This window comes from Oncorhynchus gorbuscha, unplaced genomic scaffold, assembly GCF_021184085.1.
Source record: "Oncorhynchus gorbuscha isolate QuinsamMale2020 ecotype Even-year unplaced genomic scaffold, OgorEven_v1.0 Un_scaffold_1405, whole genome shotgun sequence".
Classification (NCBI taxonomy): domain Eukaryota; kingdom Metazoa; phylum Chordata; class Actinopteri; order Salmoniformes; family Salmonidae; genus Oncorhynchus; species Oncorhynchus gorbuscha.
Genome location: NW_025746191.1, coordinates 48,068 through 72,939, shown reverse-complemented (window position 1 = coordinate 72,939; position 24,872 = coordinate 48,068). Strand labels below are relative to the sequence as shown.

Sequence of the window (24,872 nt, the reverse complement as noted above, 5' to 3'; positions counted from 1 at the left end):
CAAACTAACCTTATTTCAAAGCGACGGCACATATTTCAGCCTTGTGGGAAAGAAACGGACGGACAAAGGGTTGACAAAAGCTTACAGCACCTGGTATTCCCAGGCGGTCTCCCATCCAAGTACTAACCAGGCCCGAACCTGCTTAGCTTCCGAGATCAGACGAGATCAGGCGTACTCAGGCCGGTGTGGTCGTAAGCGAGAAACTATCTCTTGGTGCACTATATAAAGTCAAAGTGGGTGTGATTAACAGCTGTTGCATTTTCACCATGTCGATAAGCATCTTTGTGTCACTCAAAAAGTGCAAGAACTTGCATATAATGTAGCCATAATTTGTAGCACAGATTGTTGGATGAAATACAAACTAACCTTATTTCAAAGCGACGGCACATATTTCAGCCTTGTGGGAAGAAACGGACAAAGGGTTGACAAAAAGCTTACAGCACCTGGTATTCCCAGGCGGTCTCCCATCCAAGTACTAACCAGGCCCGAACCTGCTTAGCTTCCGAGATCAGACGAGATCAGGCGTACTCAGGCCGGTGTGGTCGTAAGCGAGAAACTATCTCTTGGTGCACTATATAAAGTCAAAGTGGGTGTGATTAACAGCTGTTGCATTTTCACCATGTCGATAAGCATCTTTGTGTCACTCAAAAAGTGCAAGAACTTGCATATAATGTAGCCATAATTTGTAGCACAGATTGTTGGATGAAATACAAACTAACCTTATTTCAAAGCGACGGCACATATTTCAGCCTTGTGGGAAGAAACGGACAAAGGGTTGACAAAAAGCTTACAGCACCTGGTATTCCCAGGCGGTCTCCCATCCAAGTACTAACCAGGCCCGAACCTGCTTAGCTTCCGAGATCAGACGAGATCAGGCGTACTCAGGCCGGTGTGGTCGTAAGCGAGAAACTATCTCTTGGTGCACTATATAAAGTCAAAGTGGGTGTGATTAACAGCTGTTGCATTTTCACCATGTCGATAAGCATCTTTGTGTCACTCAAAAAGTGCAAGAACTTGCATATAATGTAGCCATAATTTGTAGCACAGATTGTTGGATGAAATACAAACTAACCTTATTTCAAAGCGACGGCACATATTTCAGCCTTGTGGGAAGAAACGGACAAAGGGTTGACAAAAAGCTTACAGCACCTGGTATTCCCAGGCGGTCTCCCATCCAAGTACTAACCAGGCCCGAACCTGCTTAGCTTCCGAGATCAGACGAGATCAGGCGTACTCAGGCCGGTGTGGTCGTAAGCGAGAAACTATCTCTTGGTGCACTATATAAAGTCAAAGTGGGTGTGATTAACAGCTGTTGCATTTTCACCATGTCGATAAGCATCTTTGTGTCACTCAAAAAGTGCAAGAACTTGCATATAATGTAGCCATAATTTGTAGCACAGATTGTTGGATGAAATACAAACTAACCTTATTTCAAAGCGACGGCACATATTTCAGCCTTGTGGGAAGAAACGGACAAAGGGTTGACAAAAAGCTTACAGCACCTGGTATTCCCAGGCGGTCTCCCATCCAAGTACTAACCAGGCCCGAACCTGCTTAGCTTCCGAGATCAGACGAGATCAGGCGTACTCAGGCCGGTGTGGTCGTAAGCGAGAAACTATCTCTTGGTGCACTATATAAAGTCAAAGTGGGTGTGATTAACAGCTGTTGCATTTTCACCATGTCGATAAGCATCTTTGTGTCACTCAAAAAGTGCAAGAACTTGCATATAATGTAGCCATAATTTGTAGCACAGATTGTTGGATGAAATACAAACTAACCTTATTTCAAAGCGACGGCACATATTTCAGCCTTGTGGGAAGAAACGGACAAAGGGTTGACAAAAAGCTTACAGCACCTGGTATTCCCAGGCGGTCTCCCATCCAAGTACTAACCAGGCCCGAACCTGCTTAGCTTCCGAGATCAGACGAGATCAGGCGTACTCAGGCCGGTGTGGTCGTAAGCGAGAAACTATCTCTTGGTGCACTATATAAAGTCAAAGTGGGTGTGATTAACAGCTGTTGCATTTTCACCATGTCGATAAGCATCTTTGTGTCACTCAAAAAGTGCAAGAACTTGCATATAATGTAGCCATAATTTGTAGCACAGATTGTTGGATGAAATACAAACTAACCTTATTTCAAAGCGACGGCACATATTTCAGCCTTGTGGGAAGAAACGGACAAAGGGTTGACAAAAAGCTTACAGCACCTGGTATTCCCAGGCGGTCTCCCATCCAAGTACTAACCAGGCCCGAACCTGCTTAGCTTCCGAGATCAGACGAGATCAGGCGTACTCAGGCCGGTGTGGTCGTAAGCGAGAAACTATCTCTTGGTGCACTATATAAAGTCAAAGTGGGTGTGATTAACAGCTGTTGCATTTTCACCATGTCGATAAGCATCTTTGTGTCACTCAAAAAGTGCAAGAACTTGCATATAATGTAGCCATAATTTGTAGCACAGATTGTTGGATGAAATACAAACTAACCTTATTTCAAAGCGACGGCACATATTTCAGCCTTGTGGGAAGAAACGGACAAAGGGTTGACAAAAAGCTTACAGCACCTGGTATTCCCAGGCGGTCTCCCATCCAAGTACTAACCAGGCCCGAACCTGCTTAGCTTCCGAGATCAGACGAGATCAGGCGTACTCAGGCCGGTGTGGTCGTAAGCGAGAAACTATCTCTTGGTGCACTATATAAAGTCAAAGTGGGTGTGATTAACAGCTGTTGCATTTTCACCATGTCGATAAGCATCTTTGTGTCACTCAAAAAGTGCAAGAACTTGCATATAATGTAGCCATAATTTGTAGCACAGATTGTTGGATGAAATACAAACTAACCTTATTTCAAAGCGACGGCACATATTTCAGCCTTGTGGGAAGAAACGGACAAAGGGTTGACAAAAAGCTTACAGCACCTGGTATTCCCAGGCGGTCTCCCATCCAAGTACTAACCAGGCCCGAACCTGCTTAGCTTCCGAGATCAGACGAGATCAGGCGTACTCAGGCCGGTGTGGTCGTAAGCGAGAAACTATCTCTTGGTGCACTATATAAAGTCAAAGTGGGTGTGATTAACAGCTGTTGCATTTTCACCATGTCGATAAGCATCTTTGTGTCACTCAAAAAGTGCAAGAACTTGCATATAATGTAGCCATAATTTGTAGCACAGATTGTTGGATGAAATACAAACTAACCTTATTTCAAAGCGACGGCACATATTTCAGCCTTGTGGGAAGAAACGGACAAAGGGTTGACAAAAAGCTTACAGCACCTGGTATTCCCAGGCGGTCTCCCATCCAAGTACTAACCAGGCCCGAACCTGCTTAGCTTCCGAGATCAGACGAGATCAGGCGTACTCAGGCCGGTGTGGTCGTAAGCGAGAAACTATCTCTTGGTGCACTATATAAAGTCAAAGTGGGTGTGATTAACAGCTGTTGCATTTTCACCATGTCGATAAGCATCTTTGTGTCACTCAAAAAGTGCAAGAACTTGCATATAATGTAGCCATAATTTGTAGCACAGATTGTTGGATGAAATACAAACTAACCTTATTTCAAAGCGACGGCACATATTTCAGCCTTGTGGGAAGAAACGGACAAAGGGTTGACAAAAGCTTACAGCACCTGGTATTCCCAGGCGGTCTCCCATCCAAGTACTAACCAGGCCCGAACCTGCTTAGCTTCCGAGATCAGACGAGATCAGGCGTACTCAGGCCGGTGTGGTCGTAAGCGAGAAACTATCTCTTGGTGCACTATATAAAGTCAAAGTGGGTGTGATTAACAGCTGTTGCATTTTCACCATGTCGATAAGCATCTTTGTGTCACTCAAAAAGTGCAAGAACTTGCATATAATGTAGCCATAATTTGTAGCACAGATTGTTGGATGAAATACAAACTAACCTTATTTCAAAGCGACGGCACATATTTCAGCCTTGTGGGAAGAAACGGACAAAGGGTTGACAAAAAGCTTACAGCACCTGGTATTCCCAGGCGGTCTCCCATCCAAGTACTAACCAGGCCCGAACCTGCTTAGCTTCCGAGATCAGACGAGATCAGGCGTACTCAGGCCGGTGTGGTCGTAAGCGAGAAACTATCTCTTGGTGCACTATATAAAGTCAAAGTGGGTGTGATTAACAGCTGTTGCATTTTCACCATGTCGATAAGCATCTTTGTGTCACTCAAAAAGTGCAAGAACTTGCATATAATGTAGCCATAATTTGTAGCACAGATTGTTGGATGAAATACAAACTAACCTTATTTCAAAGCGACGGCACATATTTCAGCCTTGTGGGAAGAAACGGACAAAGGGTTGACAAAAGCTTACAGCACCTGGTATTCCCAGGCGGTCTCCCATCCAAGTACTAACCAGGCCCGAACCTGCTTAGCTTCCGAGATCAGACGAGATCAGGCGTACTCAGGCCGGTGTGGTCGTAAGCGAGAAACTATCTCTTGGTGCACTATATAAAGTCAAAGTGGGTGTGATTAACAGCTGTTGCATTTTCACCATGTCGATAAGCATCTTTGTGTCACTCAAAAAGTGCAAGAACTTGCATATAATGTAGCCATAATTTGTAGCACAGATTGTTGGATGAAATACAAACTAACCTTATTTCAAAGCGACGGCACATATTTCAGCCTTGTGGGAAGAACCAGCTATTTGTCGTCCTTAACGTAGGTGACTCTGCTAGCTAGCCAACAGCTAGCCAACGCTAGCCAACGTCTTCTGTATAGAACTCAACTACCCGGTCGCATTCACAGGTTGTATCACATTTTCACTTCATTTTCATTACAGTACAACGGTTTGATTTGTTTGATCGTAGCTAGCTACTTAGCTAGCTACATAGCCGTCTTTGTATCAAAGATAATTGTGTAGTCTAGAGCGATTTTCTAGGTTCGCTAGCCATCTATTGTCGTTCTTTTAACGCAACGTAACGTAAACAACACTGCTAGCTAGCCTGCTAGCCCCCGAATAGCAACACTGCAGAAACTATTACACTCAACGGAACGACTTGATTAGTGTAGTGTCAACAACGCAGCCACTGCCAGCTAGCCTACTTCAGCAGTACTGTATCATTTTAATCATTTTAGTCAATAAGATTCTTGCTACGTAGCTTAACTTTCTGAACATTCGAGACGTGTAGTCCACTTGTCATTCCAATCTCCTTTGCATTAGCGTAGCCTCTTCTGTAGCCTGTCAACTATGTGTCGGTTTATCCCTGTTCTCTCCTCTCTGCACAGACCATACAAACGCTCCTCACCGCGTGGCCGCGGCCACCCTACTCTGGTGGTCCCAGCGCGCACGACCCACGTGGAGTTCCAGGTCTCCGGTAGCCTCTGGAACTGCCAATCTGCGGTCAACAAGGCAGAGTTCATCTCAGCCTATGCCTCCCTCCAGTCCCTCGACTTCTTGGCCCTGACGGAAACATGGATCACCACAGACAACACTGCTACTCCTACTGCTCTCTCTTCGTCCGCCCACGTGTTCTCGCACACCCCGAGAGCGTCTGGTCAGCGGGGTGGTGGCACCGGGATCCTCATCTCTCCCAAGTGGTCATTCTCTCTTTCTCCCCTTACCCATCTGTCTATCGCCTCCTTTGAATTCCATGCTGTCACAGTTACTAGCCCTTTCAAGCTTAACATCCTTATCATTTATCGCCCTCCAGGTTCCCTCGGAGAGTTCATCAATGAGCTTGATGCCTTGATAAGCTCCTTTCCTGAGGACGGCTCACCTCTCACAGTTCTGGGCGACTTTAACCTCCCCACGTCTACCTTTGACTCTTTCCTCTCTGCCTCCTTCTTTCCACTCCTCTCCTCTTTTGACCTCACCCTCTCACCTTCCCCCTACTCACAAGGCAGGCAATACGCTCGACCTCATCTTTACTAGATGCTGTTCTTCCACTAACCTCATTGCAACTCCCCTCCAAGTCTCCGACCACTGCCTTGTATCCTTTTCCCTCTCGCTCTCATCCAACACCTCCCACACTGCCCCTACTCGGATGGTATCGCGCCGTCCCAACCTTCGCTCTCTCTCCCCCGCTACTCTCTCCTCTTCCATCCTATCATCTCTTCCCTCCGCTCAAACCTTCTCCCACCTATCTCCTGATTCTGCCTCCTCAACCCTCCTCTCCTCCCTCTCTGCATCCCTTGACTCTCTATGTCCCCTATCCTCCAGGCCGGCTCGGTCCTCCCTCCCGCTCCGTGGCTCGATGACTCATTGCGAGCTCACAGAACAGGGCTCCGGGCAGCCGAGCGGAAATGGAGGAAAACTCGCCTCCCTGCGGACCTGGCATCCTTTCACTCCCTCCTCTCTACATTTTCCTCCTCTGTCTCTGCTGCTAAAGCCACTTTCTACCACGCTAAATTCCAAGCTGCTGCCTCTAACCCTAGGAAGCTCTTTGCCACCTTCTCCTCCCTCCTGAATCCTCCGCCCCCTCCCCCCCCTCCTCCCTCTCTGCAGATGACTTCGTCAACCATTTTGAAAAGAAGGTCGACGACATCCGATCCTCGTTTGCTAAGTCAAACGACACTGCTGGTTCTGCTCACACTGCCCTACCCTGTGCTCTGACCTCTTTCTCCCCTCTCTCTCCAGATGAAATCTCGCGTCTTGTGACGGCCGGCCGCCCAACAACCTGCCCGCTTGACCCTATCCCCTCCTCTCTTCTCCAGACCATTTCCGGAGACCTTCTCCCTTACCTCACCTCGCTCATCAACTCATCCCTGACCGTTGGCTACGTCCCTTCCGTCTTCAAGAGAGCGAGAGTTGCACCCCTTCTGAAAAAACCTACACTCGATCCCTCCGATGTCAACAATTACAGACCAGTATCCCTTCTTTCTTTTCTCTCCAAAACTCTTGAACGTGCTGTCCTTGGCCAGCTCTCCCGCTATCTCTCTCTGAATGACCTTCTTGATCCAAATCAGTCAGGTTTCAAGACTAGTCATTCAACTGAGACTGCTCTCCTCTGTATCACGGAGGCGCTCCGCACTGCTAAAGCTAACTCTCTCTCCTCTGCTCTCATCCTTCTAGATCTATCGGCTGCCTTCGATACTGTGAACCATCAGATCCTCCTCTCCACCCTCTCCGAGTTGGGCATCTCCGGCGCGGCCCACGCTTGGATTGCGTCCTACCTGACAGGTCGCTCCTACCAGGTGGCGTGGCGAGAATCTGTCTCCTCACCACGCGCTCTCACCACTGGTGTCCCCCAGGGCTCTGTTCTTGGCCCTCTCCTATTCTCGCTATACACCAAGTCACTTGGCTCTGTCATAACCTCACATGGTCTCTCTTATCATTGCTATGCAGACGACACACAATTAATCTTCTCCTTTCCCCCTTCTGATGACCAGGTGGCGAATCGCATCTCTGCATGTCTGGCAGACATATCAGTGTGGATGACGGATCACCACCTCAAGCTGAACCTCGGCAAGACGGAGCTGCTCTTCCTCCCGGGGAAGGACTGCCCGTTCCATGATCTCGCCATCACGGTTGACAACTCCATTGTGTCCTCCTCCCAGAGCGCCAAGAACCTTGGCGTGATCCTGGACAACACCCTGTCGTTCTCAACTAACATCAAGGCGGTGGCCCGTTCCTGTAGGTTCATGCTCTACAACATCCGCAGAGTACGACCCTGCCTCACACAGGAAGCGGCGCAGGTCCTAATCCAGGCACTTGTCATCTCCCGTCTGGATTACTGCAACTCGCTGTTGGCTGGGCTCCTGCCTGTGCCATTAAACCCCTTCAACTCATCCAGAACGCCGCAGCCCGTCTGGTGTTCAACCTTCCCAAGTTCTCTCACGTCACCCCGCTCCTCCGTTCTCTCCACTGGCTTCCAGTTGAAGCTCGCATCCGCTACAAGACCATGGTGCTTGCCTACGGAGCTGTGAGGGGAACGGCACCTCAGTACCTCCAGGCTCTGATCAGGCCCTACACCCAAACAAGGGCACTGCGTTCATCCACCTCTGGCCTGCTCGCCTCCCTACCACTGAGGAAGTACAGCTCCCGCTCAGCCCAGTCAAAACTGTTCGCTGCCCTGGCCCCCCAATGGTGGAACAAACTCCCTCACGACGCCAGGACAGCGGAGTCAATCACCACCTTCCGGAGACACCTGAAACCCCACCTCTTTAAGGAATACCTAGGATAGGTTAAGTAATCCCTCTCACCCCACCCCCCCTAAGTTTTAGATGCACTATTGTTAAGTGACTGTCCCACTGGATGTCATAAGGTGAATGCACCAATTTGTAAGTCGCTCTGGATAAGAGCGTCTGCTAAATGACTTAAATGTAAATGTAAATGTAATGTAAATGGGTGCCACGAGGTGTGCCGGATGAGTTCAAGGCAATAAATCAGATACTAGCAGGATTAGAGTCAAGCATTTTTTAGAGTCAAGCAATGTAGACTGGATTAATTATATTTATTATAATCAACAGCGCTTTATCAATTATTCCAGAGATGCGATTAAAGGTTTGGCAGAACAGACTGAAGCAACCAGCCTGATGGCTTGGCAGAATAGAATTGCATTGGATATGTTATTGGCTGAAAAGGGAGGAGTATGTGTGACCTTCGGGAACATGTGTTGTACTTTCATCCCGAATGGCACAGCTCCGGACGAATCAGTGCCCGACGCCTCAGCTGTTTTGACCACCCTGGCTCACGGGTTGGCAGAAACTCTGGGGTGGATATTTCTCTGAATTAAATTGGGTTGACAGTATTTATGGAAAAATGTGGTGTTATGGGCCACCTTAACCTGTGTGACTGTGTTAGTCTTGTACGTACGTGGTTGATTGCATGTATGTATGAAAGTTATTGTTTCCAGGACTATAGAGAGATCAATGACACTACAGATGGGGCCGTTATGGGCCAATTCCAGGTTCCGACCCGTGGAGGACTGAAGGCATATCTACAGAGGAAGTGGACGTATCTGGATCTGTCATTTGTGGGGAATTTATGTTTGATGAGGCTAGTGTTGAGATGAAGGGGAATTAGATTGTAATTTGTTTCCATAATTAAACTGTTTTTTAATGAAGGTCGTGACGAAAATCCGTAAGGAAGAGTTATGATTCTGATGTAGGTTTAAAAACAGTTGGAGTTAAGGTTAGATTTGATTAATGATATTTGGAGAGTTGGATAGCGTCTGCTAAATGACTTAAATGTAAATGTAAAATAATAATGTTAATTTGTTGATTACGTGTGTGTCTATTCATATGATAATCTGATAAACCTCTATAAAAAGGTTAGTTAAATTTGTTTATACTTATATTTTTTATGATTAAATAAAACTAGATGTAGAATTGAATGTATAATATTTGATCAAAGGGAGGATTGATAGAAGAAAATATAGTTTAGATGATCAATTATGTATTCGTTAATGATTAGAAACCATTTATTCTAATACTATTATGTTATGATATGAAAAGTAAAGGTTATTGGTTAAGCTGTTACTGAAAATGTAAGCAGAACTAATTTGATTGTCTGTGCCTCTTGGGAAGGTCAAGGGGGAGAAAAAGCTTTTCAGACAAGATAAGAATGTTTGGGTTTTGTTCCATTGTTGAGAGAAATCTGTATCTTTTAGACAGGTTGTAATGTCTGGTTTATGAGGGGAGTAGAAAGCATCTCCGGACCTAAACAAAAAAACAACGGGGCTATCGTGGGAAACTGATGATGTCATTTTGAGTTTATAACCTGTGGAAATCTGTGTATGTGGTTAGTACTCTCTGGAATTAAAACGCTCTTTAACCTGGCTTTTAAGACTGGTCTCAATCTACTTCATGCATAATTAATGAACTTACAACTCATTAAATGAATTAGAAATGAGTGCTAATTGGTATTGGGTTCGATCCCCGGGACCACCCATACGTAGAATGTATGCACACATGACTGTAAGTCGCTTTGGATAAAAGCGTCTGCTAAATGGCATATATTATTATTATTATTATAAAACATTAAAGGAATTTAGAATTCCTCTATCACCCTCCCACCCCCCCCTCCCATCTCCATACCTCCGTCACTGTCACCGCTCCCTCTTCCACTCCTTCTCGCACCACTGTCCCACTCTCCCTCTTCTCCGCTCCTTCCCGTTCTTCCGCCTTTTTCTTCTCTCCTTTTTCCTTCTTTCCATCTTCACTCCGCTTTCTTTTCGCCTCTTCCTTCTTCATCCTTCTCTGTCCTTTCCCCTGTGCCATCGGTACAATCCGCACGCGTCCTTTCTTTTCTCCCCCATCCCCCGCCCCCCCCAGCTGCAGACGCGTATGACCTGTGACGAGCCAGGCAATCACGCCACAGGTGTTCTCGGGCGCCACACCCGTGGCAAGCCTTGGGCTCGTCACACTCCCTGGCCTCGTGCTCTTCCGACCCACAAAACCGACACCTCTTGGCGCCGCACGAGGCCAGGGTATGGCCGTAGGCCATACAACGCCTGCAGAACGGGGGCTGACGTGCATAGTATAGGGTTCCCCTGTCAGCCCCCAGGGAGAACATTGCCGGAGGATGGAGGTAGCCATCCACACTCTTCGGGGACTCCCTGAGTAACACCTGGAAGCCTCTCTTCCCATTCCAGAAACCCAGGGAGTCCCTGAGGTACCTCGCTGAGGAGACATTGTCCATGTACCTCCCCAGAAAGGCCCTCACTTCTTCGTCCTTCACGTGCGGATTGTACATGGTTACGTTGACCACCCTGAAGTTGTTTCTTGCCAGGCTGGTCACCGTGTAATGACACAGGGGACCTTCTTCTTTCCCTTCAGTCACAGTCTTCATAATCTACATCAAACCCCTTCTCCATTGGGTTCCCCTGAAGGCATAGAACATCTTTAACCTTCAATTTTAGGTGCCCCATTAGGATGTTCCTCCCGAAGGTTTCTCTCCCCCAAGGCTCCATCTCTTTTCCCCGCCAAGAAAAGCGCACCGTGTTGGCCAGTCCAATCCCCGGAACCGACGGTCCAGATGTACTTTGCGCCATCTCCTCACGGACGATGGCGCACCCGTCCCACCACCTCAAACTTATAAACAGGAAGCAAATCCAAAAAGGTGGATCGACTAAAGGTGCTGACTCTCCAAATCTATCAAGACAACTGGAGCACTGGGCCAGACACTCTTAAATAGAACCTGGACCAGCTCAGGTGAAACACGTACTGACTAACGAGGTGACACCAATCAGTGCACCCTACCGCTAACGCTATACGCTAACGAGCTATAGGCGCTAACGAGCTATAGGCGCTAACGAGCTATAGGCGCTAACGAGCTATAGGCGCTAACGAGCTATAGGCGCTAACGAGCTATAGGCGCTAACGAGCTATAGGCGCTAACGAGCTATACCTGCTAACGAGCTATACCTGCTAACGAGCTATACCTGCTAACGAGCTATACCTGCTAACGAGCTATACCTGCTAACGAGCTATACCTGCTAACGAGCTATACCTGCTAACGAGCTATACCTGCTAACGAGCTATACCTGCTAACGAGCTATACCTGCTAAAGTTCAACCTCAAGACATAAATGGAAAGTCCAAAGCCTGTAGCACCTTCCCCCTGTAGACAACAAATCCTATATTTTTGTTGGACATGGTTGCTCACCCCCAACAGAAAACTTCCATTTCACATAATCAACTACAATGCTTCAATATAAACATGGTGTCTACTGGCTGTCAACAATTAAAAACAAGAAAAAACACATTTCTAAATAATATACAATAGTAGAACTTCTCTTCAACTTGGAAGGAGCCCCCAAAAACCTTGTCTCCAATATGGAAAAACGTGCAGTCAAAATAAATTGTGATCCATGGCAACGCACTGGCTAAAAGCAAAACTGGTTGACTGCCCACCCTTGAGACGATCAGCAACCAACTTCTCGCTCTCTTTTCAGGGTTCACTCGAAAGGCATGTTGTTGGTTCGGGCCCAGTCCCCAATGTCATGCATTTGGGTTAGCACATTGAGAATGAATCCTGATATTCTAAAAGCAGGGCAACATTGTCAATATAATTATACCCAAAAATAGTCAGCAGATTGCATAAATAATTATGATTACTAAATGGTAAATAAATCAATTGTAAATATGAAAATCAAAACCAAATGTACACCCCTTTGTTAATATGTATTGGCAATACTTCACTTAATGGTGAGGCATGGAATAATAAAACGTATCTTTTGTCAGGCTGAATGTTTGAAATATGAGGTGATTTGAGTCATGCTTCTTCAGTAGTGGAATAAAGACAATTAGCATTTGAATGTTGTCAAGAAATACTGGAGTGATGTCAGATTGTTAATAAAATTGATTATAGACCAATTTATTATATTGCTTTCATGTGTGTATATACAAACATCTGCAACAATTATCATATTACATGTATTTTTTAACCAAGCAGCTTTTTCAACTTGTAGAAAACAGCAAGCTACATTTTGAAGTGATGCATTTTGATTAAAGTGCGTAACCAACGCAGTAAGTGTAACACAGCTCTTTTTTTGTTAGTCACTTTTTGTTAAATAATACTCTTTCAATTCAGAGCCTGGATTTTCCCCTGAGACTAATATCCATATCATGCTGCAATCAATTGAAAAGGGAAAACGGTGAGGAAGAACATCATTAAAATACTCCGACTGCAATGTTAAAACATTCTACATTGTGACATCATTAAAATTACTCCTACAATGTTAAAACATTCTACATTGTGACATTATTTCATTGATATCAAAACAACTTCATGTATGTATTTTCTGATGTTTGATCAGAGATATTTTATCAGAGTATCTCTTGTCACATTGATCACAGCTAAAAGTTCTCTCCTGTGTGTTTTCTCTGGTGTCTTATCAGATTGCTTGATACAGTAAAACGCATCCCACATTGATCACAGCTATAAGGTTTCTCTCCTGTGTGTGTTCTCTGGTGTACTGTCAGAACGCTAGATGTAGTAAAACTCCTCCCACATTGATCACAGCTATAAGATTTCTCCCTGTGTGTGTTCGCTGATGAATTGTAATGCCTGATGAGGTGAATCTCTTCCCACAGTCAGAGCAGCAGAGAGTTCTCTTCCCTGTGGATCTCTGCAGGTGTTTCTTGGGGTGTTCTAATGTGGAGAGACTCTTCTCTGCCTTGTCAGCATCATGAGGTTGTTGAGGCTCCCCAGAGGATCCACGGTAGTCCCGTCTCTCTCCTGTGTGAACAACAAAGTCAGACAGATGATTAAAGGCCCACAACAGCGGTAATCCACTGTAAAAGGTGATGCCAACAGCCATGATGTTGTACAACAATTGTTGTCTGTAATGAATGTAATGATTATTTGACAGTTGTCTTAAAATGAGCAAGAATAGTCATATTTTGTCTTGTTTTCACATTAGTAGTAACATCTAAGATTGTAGACTAGAAATAAGTAAATCATGTTGTTGAAACTCTAAGCAGTGTGCCAGACAACATTTGGTCTCCAATATAGGCCCCTTTCTGTGTTTGCTAAAATTGTATGTAGTATATCTGCCTAGAGCAAAAATGGTGAGCAAAGATTTTAGTTTTTCACAATGTATTCTGAATGGGGGAAACTCAGGGGAGTAACCTCCATTTCCAGGTTGCTAATGAGTGCATTTCACACTACTTTGGATTAGAGGTCGACCGATTATGATTTTTCAATGCCGATACAGATTATTGGAGGACCAAAAAAGCCGATACTGATTTTTTAAATATATTTTTTAATGTATTTGTAATAATGACAATTACAACAATACTGAATGAACACTTATTTTAATTTAATATAATACATCAATAAAATCATTAAAGTTATCTTATAAAAACAATAAATCAATCATAATCACTAGTTAACCACACATGGTTGATGATATGAGGCTGGTGTAACCGAAGTGAAATGGCTAGCTAGTTAGCGTGCACTAATAGCGTTTCAAACATCACCCGCTCTGAGCCTTGGAGTAGTTGTTCCCCTTGCTCTGCATGGGTAACGCTGCCCCGAGGGTGGCCGTTGTCGTTGTGTTCCTGGTTCGAGCCCAGGGAGGAGCGAGGAGAGGGATGGAAGCTATACTGTTACACCGGCAATACTAAAGTGCCTATAAGAACATCCAATAGTCAAAGGTTAATGAAATACGAATGGTATAGAGGGAAATAGTCCTATAATTCCTATAATAACTACAACCTAAAACTTCTTACCTGGAAATATTGAAGACTCATGTTAAAAGGAACCACCAGCTTTCATATGTTCTCATGTTCTGAGCAAGGAACTGAAACGTTAGCTTTTTTACATGGCACATATTACTTTCTTCTCCAACACTTTGTTTTTGATTTATTTAAACCAAATTGAACATGTTTCATCATTTATTTGAGGCTAAATGTATTTTATTGATGTATTATATTAAGTTAAAATAAGTGTTCATTCAGTATTGTTGTAATTGTCTTTATTACAAATACATTTTTTTAAATTGGCCGATTAATCGGAATCTGCTTTTTTGGTCCTCCAATAGTCGTTATCGGTGTTGAAAAATCATAAACGGTCGACCTCTAATTATGGTTGAATTCTCCTCATGGATGAATTCTAGAATATACTATATAGCCTAGAAACCTGGTTAAAACAATCATTGTGACATCATGGATGAATTCTAGAATATACTATATAGCCTAGAAACCTGTTTAAACTATCATTATGACATCATGGATGAATTCTAGAATATGCTATATAGCCTAGGCACCTGTTTAAACTATCATTATGACATCATGGATGAATTCTAGAATATGCTATATAGCCTAGGCACCTGTTTAAACTATCATTATGACATCATGGATGAATTCTAGAATATACTATATAGCCTAGAAACCTGGTTAAAACAATCATTGTGACATCATGGATGGCCAGTCCTTGTATTCATAGTGAATTCAGGGAGAGGCCCTGAGCTGAACTCAAACCTGGGTCCAGTGACTGTAAGCCAACACCTTATAACTGTTACGACAAGATGTCGGAACCTCTTGACATGCTCGCTAGTTGTTGGGTTACGGTTGCTACAATAGCTTTCGCTATGAATTTGAGAGTGGTTACACTTCTCCTTCCCCATCCCTCAGCTGTTCACCAAACCAAGTCTCTGGGCAGTCATTTTGATGCTGTTTAAAAAACCCACACAACCCAGCAATCTGTAACGGCCTCACCCTCTACTTCTTGATTTACTGTGCTATCTTCCTCCTCTTTAGAAGGAGAGTAGCTTAGTGACCGCATGGTCGGGGATGTTAGCTAGCTAGGCTAATGCTAACTTAACCAGCCCGCAGCTGAATAATAACAACAACACCGTAAATATGAAATTAAATCAGATAACTAAGTAGATGACAGAAGTGTGTTTAAAACACAGTGGCTAATATACAAGAAAGCGTCTAAAGAGCTGTTATTGGTTCGGCTATTTGTCTTGTGTAACGGATGTGAAACGGCTAGCTTAGTTAGCGGTGTGTGCTAAATAGCGTTTAAATTGGTGACGTCACTTGCTCAGAGACCTTGAAGTAGTGTTTCCCCTCGCTTTTGTGGAGCGATGGGTAACGATGCTTCGTGGGTGACTGTTGTTGATGTGTGCAGAAGGTCCCTGGTTCGGGCGAGGAGACGGTTTAAAACTATACTGTTACACTTGCAAGCAACCAAGGTTTCTGACAAACTGTTGCTGCTGTTTTATACGTCACACCAACAGCATCGCCTTAAAATCGCAGACCGCCATCTGCTGACTGGAGTGGGTAAAGCAGTTGAGTAAAATGTTTATTTTGTTTTCAGACATCAAGTTAAAGTGTAGGACGCCTGAGTTTTTACTCACCAGTGTAACAACACAGTGTGGTTAAAGACTTAGTAAGTTAGTTGTATTGAAGATCTGGTTCCCTATGAGCACAAACAGATATGTTTTTGAATGATCACATATGTATTCATTTATTTTGGGATTCTGGGTAATCCACAGCAGATTTATGGAGAATTGCTGTGGGTGAGTTGAAAATTGAATGGTCCTGGGATAGAAATGTATTAAGTTGACATTACATCATAAAATCCACCTTTTACATCCTACATTAGCAATTATGTTTGAGTAATTTCTGTTGTTGATTTGGTGTCAAATAAGCCCCCATGTGGGTTTTTGTTACGGAGTCTAGTTGATAGGTATTCGACTAGCCGGACTGTTCCCCGGACTCCACGTGTAGGGATTTGTACAATGCACAAACAAGGCTATTGAACTTGACATTGGTGTCTGTCTTTATTCATTTATATTTACTCAACTACGTCCAGTCAGCAGATGGACTAGATGCCGCTTAAAGACAGACACCAATGTCAAGTTCACCCAGGCCATATGACACTCAGGCTATACTCTATTTTTGAAAGAGTACATTAACCAAGACCATACGTACGTTTATGACAGCTGGACGTACTATGGTCAGAAGGATACAGGAAGAAGAATGTAAGCAAGATAACTGATGACTAACACGTGAAACGTAAGCATGCAAAGCATACATTCTTTTAGGACGTAAAAAGGGTTCTACCATCATTATAACTTAACCAAAAGCAGATATAGTTTTTCAGCATAAAGTACTCTGCAGCCACTTAGTGTGGTGTGGACACCAGGTGAGGCCACACACAGATTCCTGTTGAACACTGTCACTTTAACTACCTTATTTTCTCAATAACGGTCTCTCTCCTTCACTTCATCCCTCTCTCCCCTTCTCCCTAAATCCTCTGGGTTATATCAGCTGTTTAGGTGAATCCCTCCTGCATCTGAACTGGCTACATAGAGGACACAGCATGATCAGAGGTGAGAGGTCAGTTGGTCAGGTCAACATGAAGTATTATTAAAGAGATGTTTTACATTGAAATACAGATAGAGATGCAGTAGTCCCAGAGTTAATAATCCCAGGTCAGTTTATATTATACAGGAAGTATTATTAAAGAGATGCTTTACATTGAAATACAGATAGAGATGCAGTAGTCCCAGAGTTAATGATCCCAGGTCAGTTTTGCATTTCACCTCCTGATTGATGATTAACAATGTTAGATTAAAAAATAAATACACAAGGCTTAAACATGCTCACTCTCTCCATCTGTCTCTGGTCTGCAGGTATGTTTTGATGTGAGAGGATGCCAACCCCCAGTCCCATCATCGCCACCTCACCTGCTTTTAAGATAACAGTGTCTCTAGTCGGCCCAATGGTTATGTAATTGTGATGAACTGAGAGAACAGTTATGTAGCACTGTGATTCATTAATCATGTGCTGCCTTCCCTGCTCCTATGTGTTTACCTCTTTCCATTTCTGTCTTTAACACCTCTCTCTCCACCTCCTCTTTCCCTTTCTGTCTTTAACACCTCTCTCTCTCCTCTTTCTTCCTCTGTTTTTATAATTCACAACAGATGTGCATTGATGGACAGATTGAACTTGTATTTATAACACTTGGATAATGAGTTTTTCAATAAAGCGTTTCACATTCTCTACTGGTTGAAATGAAGTGTAATGTGATGAAATACTCCACCTATCCTGTGTTTATCAGATCAATGCAGATGAAGGGCATTAGATGTTGAGATGAACCAGTGTTGGAGTATTTACATGATGCATAGGAAGTGTAGTGTAGTGTTTTTTTAACATTATATTTCTGTATATATGAATTAACTAGTTAAATCCTGTTTCTAGTCTATTAGTTACAATGTGTAACCATTGATGTCCCAGGACCAAGATTGGTAAACACTGTTGAAGTGTATAATTGTAATACATACATGCAGACACGGCGTCATTCAAAGACAGGAATTTGATCCCCTCAAAGACATTCATACCTAAACTGCACATTCATTTGCCAAGGTAGAGTACATGATCAGTGAATATATTAAATGTACAGGCTACAATGTGGGGATCTCATGCATGGTAATAACTACAGGTATATACGACTTGCATCCTTGGTACAACATGATAATATATTATTCTCAATCCATAGGCTTCATTAATGTCATTCAGGCTGTTTTGAAGTTGATGCAACTGGCTATGATAGTTGAGGTTCATAGCTAGGTTCTGAACTAATATGTATTCCAAACATTTGGGTCCATACACAGATCGAATAGATAGCTAGCTACACATCCATGGGCATACAGGGATTTTAATCATCCACTGCACAGTCATCCACTGCACAATAACATACGTTATTTCATCTATCTGCATGGCAAATACAAATTTGTACATTCAATTTGCAGTAAATTCTTCAGCCAGCTAGATTCTATACATCCACTTTTTCACAAAACGACTGCCTGGTTTGTGGGTTGTTTAAGGTGTCCCTAAAACTACCAGAATGACAATTTCATACTCATGTCACAACACCTATAAAACTAGCCCAGCTTGCTGGCTAAATCACGATTTACGTAAATGAACTATGATTTAAAACAAGCATAATCGTTTGTCTCTCCATTAACTAACATTCCTGTCAACTGTACATGTTTTTTGCATGATTCATTATGACGTCATAATCCCTTACATTTGCTTCCATCCTCGTATTTCTGTCCGCCATCTTTGATGAAGAAAGGCCAACAGTCACTTGTGCAGCAGCAGCCTCCCCCGGTCCTAGTGCCGAACCGATAGGACGATGCGATGGAACGGTTGACGAAAAAAATAAATCACAGAAAAAATATATTGACTGATATTGATTTATTTAGGGGGAGGGGTAATTAATATTTTAGGACTGACGACGTTTTAAAAATTATTATTATTATTATTAGTAGATTTATGTCCGCCATCTTGGATCCAGTTTCGTTTTGTGTTGGGGTCCCTCTCTCCTCATGTTTCTCTCCGCCATCTTTGCTGATGAAAGTCTAACAGTCACTGGTGCAGCAGCAGCCTCCCCCGGTCCAAGTTCCAACCCGATAGGAAGTTTAAGATGTGATGGAACGGTTCACGAAAAAAATAAATCACATAAAAATATATTGACTGATATTGATTTATTTAGGGGGGGTTATTTAATATTTTAGGACTAGCGTCGTCTCTGATTCCTACCCTTTAACTTTTTGTCTGAAAATTAAATAACATTTTACTCAACTGCGTTACCCACTCCAGTCAGCAGATGGCGGTCTGAGACTTTAAGGCGATGCTGCTGGTGTGACGTATAATGTAGTGGACGGAACGCTTCTTTCATCAGCAGCAACAGGGAGTCAGACACCTCGGTAGCTTGCTAGACAAAATAGCCGAACCAATATAGCTCTTTAGACGCTTTCGTGCATATTAGCAACTGTGTTTTAAACCCATTTCTGTCGTCTAATTAGTTATCCGATTTAATTTCATATTTACAGTGTTGTTATTATTATTCAGCGAGCGGGGTGGATAAGTTAGCATTAGCCTAGCTAGCTAACATCTCCGACCATGCGGTCACTAAGCTACTCTCCTTCTAATGAAGAGAAGGATATGAAAGAAGAGGAGGACGCGTTCAGAGTGAAAGACGAGGAAGATATCACAGTAAAACAAGAAGTAGAGAGTGGGGCCGTTACTGTGAAAGAAGAGGAGGATGCAGTTTATGGCGTGAAAGAGGAGGGGGAGGAGATTACTTTTACATCGAAAAAGGAGGAGGAGGAAGAAGAGGAGGAACCTGGATATCTGGGCCCGGTTTCCCAAACGCATCTTCAGGCATCCAATGGTTCTAACGATGAATTTAACCATAAGATGGTTTTGAGAAACCGTTCCCTGACCAACACTAGTAAGTACTGTCTTAACAACAGAGGCACAAACTCTGCAGTTGAACTGATGTTTGGTGTTAAGGCGGAAATCTGCAATCGCTACACCCATATTGTGACTTTTACATTATTTATTTACAGCCGTTGATTCTTGAAGAATATAACACATGCCTCATGAGCTGAGTTCAAATGTTGTACCCCATCAGAACCCCAAATAATATTTGTTTTACTATAATGTTTAGAAACAATGTAAATCAACACTGTATAGCAGTTAAGAACAAATTCTTATTTTCATTAACGGACTAGGAACAGTGGGTTAATTGCCTGTTCAGGGGCAGAACGACAGATTTGTACCATGTCAGCTCGGGGATATGAACTTGCAACTGGTTACTAGTCCAACGCTCTAACCACTAGGCTACCCTGCTGCCTCAACATGGCTAAAACTATAATGTTGATATCATGGATGGTCAGTCCTTGCATCCATAGGTCTGTCTAGTTACATTTATCCAAACCCATAATAATTTTAATACCAAAATAGTGGTGGAATGAGAGATTTGTTATTGTTTGAACTGCAGATTGCTGGGTTGTGTGGGGTTTTTAAACAGCAACAAAATGGCTGCCCAGAGACTTGGTTAACAGCTGAGGGATGGGGGAAGGAGAAGTGTAACCACTCTCAAATTCATAGAGAATGATATTGTAGAAACCTTAACCCAACACCTAGCTGCCTCGTCAAGAAGTTCAGACATCTTGGCGTAACAGTTCTAAGGTGTTGATTTGACAGTCGCTGGACCCAGGTTTGAGTTCAGCTCAGGGCCTCTCCCTGAATTCACTACACTATCAGTACCAGTATCACTACCAGCAGCTAGCCAGCTAGCATACGTCCACCGTCTACCGAATAGCAGCACTGTAGAAACTATTACACTCAACTGAACGACTTGATTAGTGTAGTGTTAGCTAGCTACATAGTTGTCTTTGCTGTCTTCGTATCCAAGATAATTGTGTAGTTTAGAGCGTGTAGTCTTAGAGTGATTATCTTAATTTACTGAGGTTAGCTAGCCAGCTATTTGTCGTCCTTAACGTAGGAGACACTGCTAGCTAGCCAACAGCTAGCCAACGTCTACTGAATAGAACTTCCGCACTCAACAACCCGGTCGCATTCCGCTTCGCTCCACAGGTAGTATCACATTTTTCATTTCATTTCATTACAGCACAACGGTTTGATTTGTTTGATCGTAGCTAGCTACATAGCTAGCTACATAGCCGTCTGTGTATCAAAGATAATTGTTGTCGTTCTTTTAACGCAACGTAACGTAATCAACACTGCTAGCTAGCCAGCTAGCCCCGAATAGCAGCACTGTAGAAACTATTACACTCAACGGAACAACTTGATTAGTGTAGTGTCAACAACGCAGCCACTGCCAGCTAGCCTACAAAGTCAACAACGCAGCCACTGCCAGCTAGCCTACTTCAGCAGTACTGTATCATTTTAATCATTTTAGTCAATAAGATTCTTGCTACGTAAGCTTAACTTTCTGAACATTTGAGACGTGTAGTCCACTTGTCATTCCAATCTCCTTGCATTAGCGTAGCCTCTTCTGTAGCCTGTCAACTATGTGTCTGTCTATCCCTGTTCTCTCCTCTCTGCACAGACCATACAAACGCTCCACACCGCGTGGCCGCTGCCACCCTAATCTGGTGATCCCAGCGCGCACGACCCACGTGGAGTTCCAGGTCTCCGGTAGCCTCTGGAACTGCCGATCTGCAGCCAACAAGGCAGAGTTCATCTCAGCCTATGCCTCCCTCCAGTCCCTCGACTTCTTGGCACTGACAGAAACATGGATCACCACAGATAACACTGCTACTCCTACTGCTCTCTCTTCGTCCGCCCACGTGTTCTCGCACACCCCGAGAGCTTCTGGTCAGCGGGGTGGTGGCATCGGGATCCTTATCTCTCCCAAGTGGTCATTCTCTCTTTCTCCCCTTACCCATCTGTCTATCGCCTCCTTTGAATTTCATGCTGTCACAGTTACCAGCCCTTTCAAGCTTAACATCCTTATCATTTATCGCCCTCCAGGTCCCTCGGAGAGTTCATCAATGAGCTTGATGCCTTGATAAGCTCCTTTCCTGAGGATGGCTCACCTCTCACAGTTCTGGGCGACTTTAACCTCCCCACGTCTACCTTTGACTCATTCCTCTCTGCCTCCTTCTTTCCACTCCTCTCCTCTTTTGACCTCACCCTCTCACCTTCCCCCTACTCACAAGGCAGGCAATACGCTCAACCTCATCTTTACTAGATGCTGTTTTTCCACTAACCTCATTGCAACTCCCCTCCAAGTCTCCGACCACTACCTTGTATCCTTTTCCCTCTCGCTCTCATCCAACACTTCCCACACTGCCCCTACTCGGATGGTATCGCGCCGTCCCAACCTTCGCTCTCTCTCCCCCGCTACTCTCTCCTCTTCCATCCTATCATCTCTTCCCTCTGCTCAAACCTTCTCCAACCTATCTCCTGATTCTGCCTCCTCAACCCTCCTCTCCTCCCTTTCTGCATCCTTTGACTCTCTATGTCCCCTATCTTCCAGGCCGGCTCGGTCCTCCCCTCCCGCTCCGTGGCTTGACGACTCATTGCGAGCTCACAGAACAGGGCTCCGGGCAGCCGAGCGGAAATGGAGGAAAACTCGCCTCCCTGCGGACCTGGCATCCTTTCACTCCCTCCTCTCTACATTTTCCTCCTCTGTCTCTGCTGCTAAAGCCACTTTCTACCACTCTAAATTCCAAGCATCTGCCTCTAACCCTAGGAAGCTCTTTGCCACCTTCTCCTCCCTCCTGAATCCTCCTCCCCCCCCCCTCCTCCCTCTCTGCAGATGACTTCGTCAACCATTTTGAAAAGAAGGTTGACGACATCCGATCCTCGTTTGCTAAGTCAAACGACACCGCTGGTTCTGCTCACAGTGCCCTACCCTGTGCTCTGACCTCTTTCTCCCCTCTCTCTCCAGATGAAATCTCGCGTCTTGTGACGGCCGGCCGCCCAACAACCTGCCCGCTTGACCCTATCCCCTCCTCTCTTCTCCAGACCATTTCCGGAGACCTTCTCCCTTACCTCACCTCGCTCATCAACTTATCCCTGACCGCTGGCTACGTCCCTTCCGTCTTCAAGAGAGCGAGAGTTGCACCCCTTCTGAAAAAACCTACACTCGATCCCTCCGATGTCAACAACTACAGACCAGTATCCCTTCTTTCTTTTCTCTCCAAAACTCTTGAACGTGCCGTCCTTGGTCAGCTCTCCCGCTATCTCTCTCAGAATGACCTTCTTGATCCAAATCAGTCAGGTTTCAAGACTAGTCATTCAACTGAGACTGCTCTTCTCTGTATCACGGAGGCGCTCCGCACCGCTAAAGCTAACTCTCTCTCCTCTGCTCTCATCCTTCTAGACCTATCGGCTGCCTTCGATACTGTGAACCATCAGATCCTCCTCTCCACCCTCTCCGAGTTGGGCATCTCCGGCGTGGCCCACGCTTGGATTGCGTCCTACCTGACAGGTCGCTCCTACCAGGTGGCGTGGCGAGAATCTGTCTCCTCACCATGCGCTCTCACCACTGGTGTCCCCCAGGGCTCTGTTCTAGGCCCTCTCCTATTCTCGCTATACACCAAGTCACTTGGCTCTGTCATAACCTCACATGGTCTCTCCTATCATTGCTATGCAGACGACACACAATTAATCTTCTCTTTTCCCCTTCTGATGACCAGGTGGCGAATCGCATCTCTGCATGTCTGGCAGACATATCAGTGTGGATGACGGATCACCACCTCAAGCTGAACTTCGGCAAGACGGAGCTGCTCTTCCTCCCGGGGAAGGACTGCCCGTTCCATGATCTCGCCATCACGGTTGACAACTCCATTGTGTCCTCCTCCCAGAGCGCTAAGAACCTTGGCGTGATCCTGGACAACACCCTGTCGTTCTCAACTAACATCAAGGCGGTGGCCCGTTCCTGTAGGTTCATGCTCTACAACATCCGCAGAGTACGACCTTGCCTCACACAGGAAGCGGCACAGGTCCTAATCCAGGCACTTGTCATCTCCCGTCTGGATTACTGCAACTCGCTGTTGGCTGGGCTCCCTGCCTGTGCCATTAAACCCTACAACTCATCCAGAACGCCGCAGCCCGTCTGGTGTTCAACCTTCCCAAGTTCTCTCACGTCACCCCGCTCCTCCACTCTCTCCACTGGCTTCCAGTTGAAGCTCGCATCCGCTACAAGACCATGGTGCTTGCCTACGGAGCTGTGAGGGGAACGGCACCTCAGTACCTCCAGGCTCTGATCAGGCCCTACACCCAAATAAGGGCACTGCGTTCATCCACCTCTGGCCTGCTCGCCTCCCTACCACTGAGGAAGTACAGTTCCCGCTCAGCCCAGTCAAAACTGTTCGCTGCTCTGGCTCCCCAATGGTGGAACAAACTCCCTCACGACGCCAGGACAGCGGAATCAATCACCACCTTCCGGAGACACCTGAAACCCCACCTCTTTAAGGAATACCTAGGATAGGATAAAGTAATCCTTCTCACCCCCCCCCCCTTAAAATATGTAGATGCACTATTGTAAAGTGGCTGTTCCACTGGATGTCATAAGGTGAATGCACCAATTTGTAAGTCGCTCTGGATAAGAGCGTCTGCTAAATGACTTAAATGTAAATGTACTATGAATACAAGGACTGGCCATCCATGATGTCATAATGATAATTTAACCAGTTTTCTAGGCTATATAGTATATTCTAGAATTCATCCATGATGTCATAATGATAATTTAACCAGTTTTCTGGGCTATATAGTATATTCTAGAATTAATCTATGATGTCATAATGATAGTTGCTGACTTTTACAAATGCCTCTACCCCGTCTTCTGGCTGGGCAGAGTACTTTAGGATTTTAGTTACTGCGGTGTAACTAGGGCCTAGCCGTGCGGCCCTACCAACCCTTCTATTTCTGCGTAATGGCCCTTCGCGTGAGTTGGGTTTGTTCCTTCGTTCACTCCCTTATTTTCCGGTCTAGTATGAGGTCTTGGATAGATATACTCCTATTTAAATATTCTGAGTGTTATGGATTCCTCCTATATTTCCTTACCTTCAAGTTTCTTTTACCTCTGTATATATCAATACCTAATAACTTCTATGGGTTATTATGCTCGTCAGCTAGTAGTCACTTGGAAACTAGTATTGTTATATATTTTGACACAAATTGAATATTTTTTGCTTTTTATT

The 24,872-nt window shown here is 44.7% G+C and overlaps 1 long non-coding RNA gene and 13 other non-coding genes across 14 annotated transcripts; all 14 read right to left on the bottom strand.

Moving 5' to 3' along the window:
* Positions 1–78: 78 nt before the first annotated feature.
* LOC124022574 lies at positions 79–197 on the bottom strand. Its single transcript, XR_006836473.1, has one exon. It is a non-coding gene; the product is annotated as a 5S ribosomal RNA (ribosomal RNA).
* A 234-nt stretch (positions 198–431) lies between these two features.
* On the bottom strand, positions 432–550 carry LOC124022563. The gene has a single exon (XR_006836462.1). It is a non-coding gene; the product is annotated as a 5S ribosomal RNA (ribosomal RNA).
* A 234-nt stretch (positions 551–784) lies between these two features.
* Positions 785–903, bottom strand: LOC124022551. The gene has a single exon (XR_006836451.1). It is a non-coding gene; the product is annotated as a 5S ribosomal RNA (ribosomal RNA).
* A 234-nt stretch (positions 904–1,137) lies between these two features.
* LOC124022540 lies at positions 1,138–1,256 on the bottom strand. The gene has a single exon (XR_006836440.1). It is a non-coding gene; the product is annotated as a 5S ribosomal RNA (ribosomal RNA).
* A 234-nt stretch (positions 1,257–1,490) lies between these two features.
* LOC124022528 lies at positions 1,491–1,609 on the bottom strand. Its single transcript, XR_006836429.1, has one exon. It is a non-coding gene; the product is annotated as a 5S ribosomal RNA (ribosomal RNA).
* Positions 1,610–1,843: 234 nt separating this feature from the next.
* LOC124022516 lies at positions 1,844–1,962 on the bottom strand. The gene has a single exon (XR_006836418.1). It is a non-coding gene; the product is annotated as a 5S ribosomal RNA (ribosomal RNA).
* A 234-nt stretch (positions 1,963–2,196) lies between these two features.
* LOC124022504 lies at positions 2,197–2,315 on the bottom strand. Its single transcript, XR_006836407.1, has one exon. It is a non-coding gene; the product is annotated as a 5S ribosomal RNA (ribosomal RNA).
* A 234-nt stretch (positions 2,316–2,549) lies between these two features.
* LOC124022492 lies at positions 2,550–2,668 on the bottom strand. The gene has a single exon (XR_006836396.1). It is a non-coding gene; the product is annotated as a 5S ribosomal RNA (ribosomal RNA).
* A 234-nt stretch (positions 2,669–2,902) lies between these two features.
* Positions 2,903–3,021, bottom strand: LOC124022725. Its single transcript, XR_006836611.1, has one exon. It is a non-coding gene; the product is annotated as a 5S ribosomal RNA (ribosomal RNA).
* Positions 3,022–3,255: 234 nt separating this feature from the next.
* Positions 3,256–3,374, bottom strand: LOC124022714. The gene has a single exon (XR_006836600.1). It is a non-coding gene; the product is annotated as a 5S ribosomal RNA (ribosomal RNA).
* Positions 3,375–3,607: 233 nt separating this feature from the next.
* LOC124022702 lies at positions 3,608–3,726 on the bottom strand. The gene has a single exon (XR_006836589.1). It is a non-coding gene; the product is annotated as a 5S ribosomal RNA (ribosomal RNA).
* Positions 3,727–3,960: 234 nt separating this feature from the next.
* On the bottom strand, positions 3,961–4,079 carry LOC124022603. The gene has a single exon (XR_006836501.1). It is a non-coding gene; the product is annotated as a 5S ribosomal RNA (ribosomal RNA).
* Positions 4,080–4,312: 233 nt separating this feature from the next.
* LOC124022486 lies at positions 4,313–4,431 on the bottom strand. Its single transcript, XR_006836390.1, has one exon. It is a non-coding gene; the product is annotated as a 5S ribosomal RNA (ribosomal RNA).
* Positions 4,432–12,240: 7,809 nt separating this feature from the next.
* Positions 12,241–19,302, bottom strand: LOC124022485. The gene is made up of 2 exons (XR_006836389.1): positions 18,434–19,302; positions 12,241–13,129 (listed from the first exon to the last, which is right to left on the bottom strand). It is a non-coding gene; the product is annotated as an uncharacterized LOC124022485 (long non-coding RNA).
* Between the last annotated feature and the right edge of the window lie 5,570 nt (positions 19,303–24,872).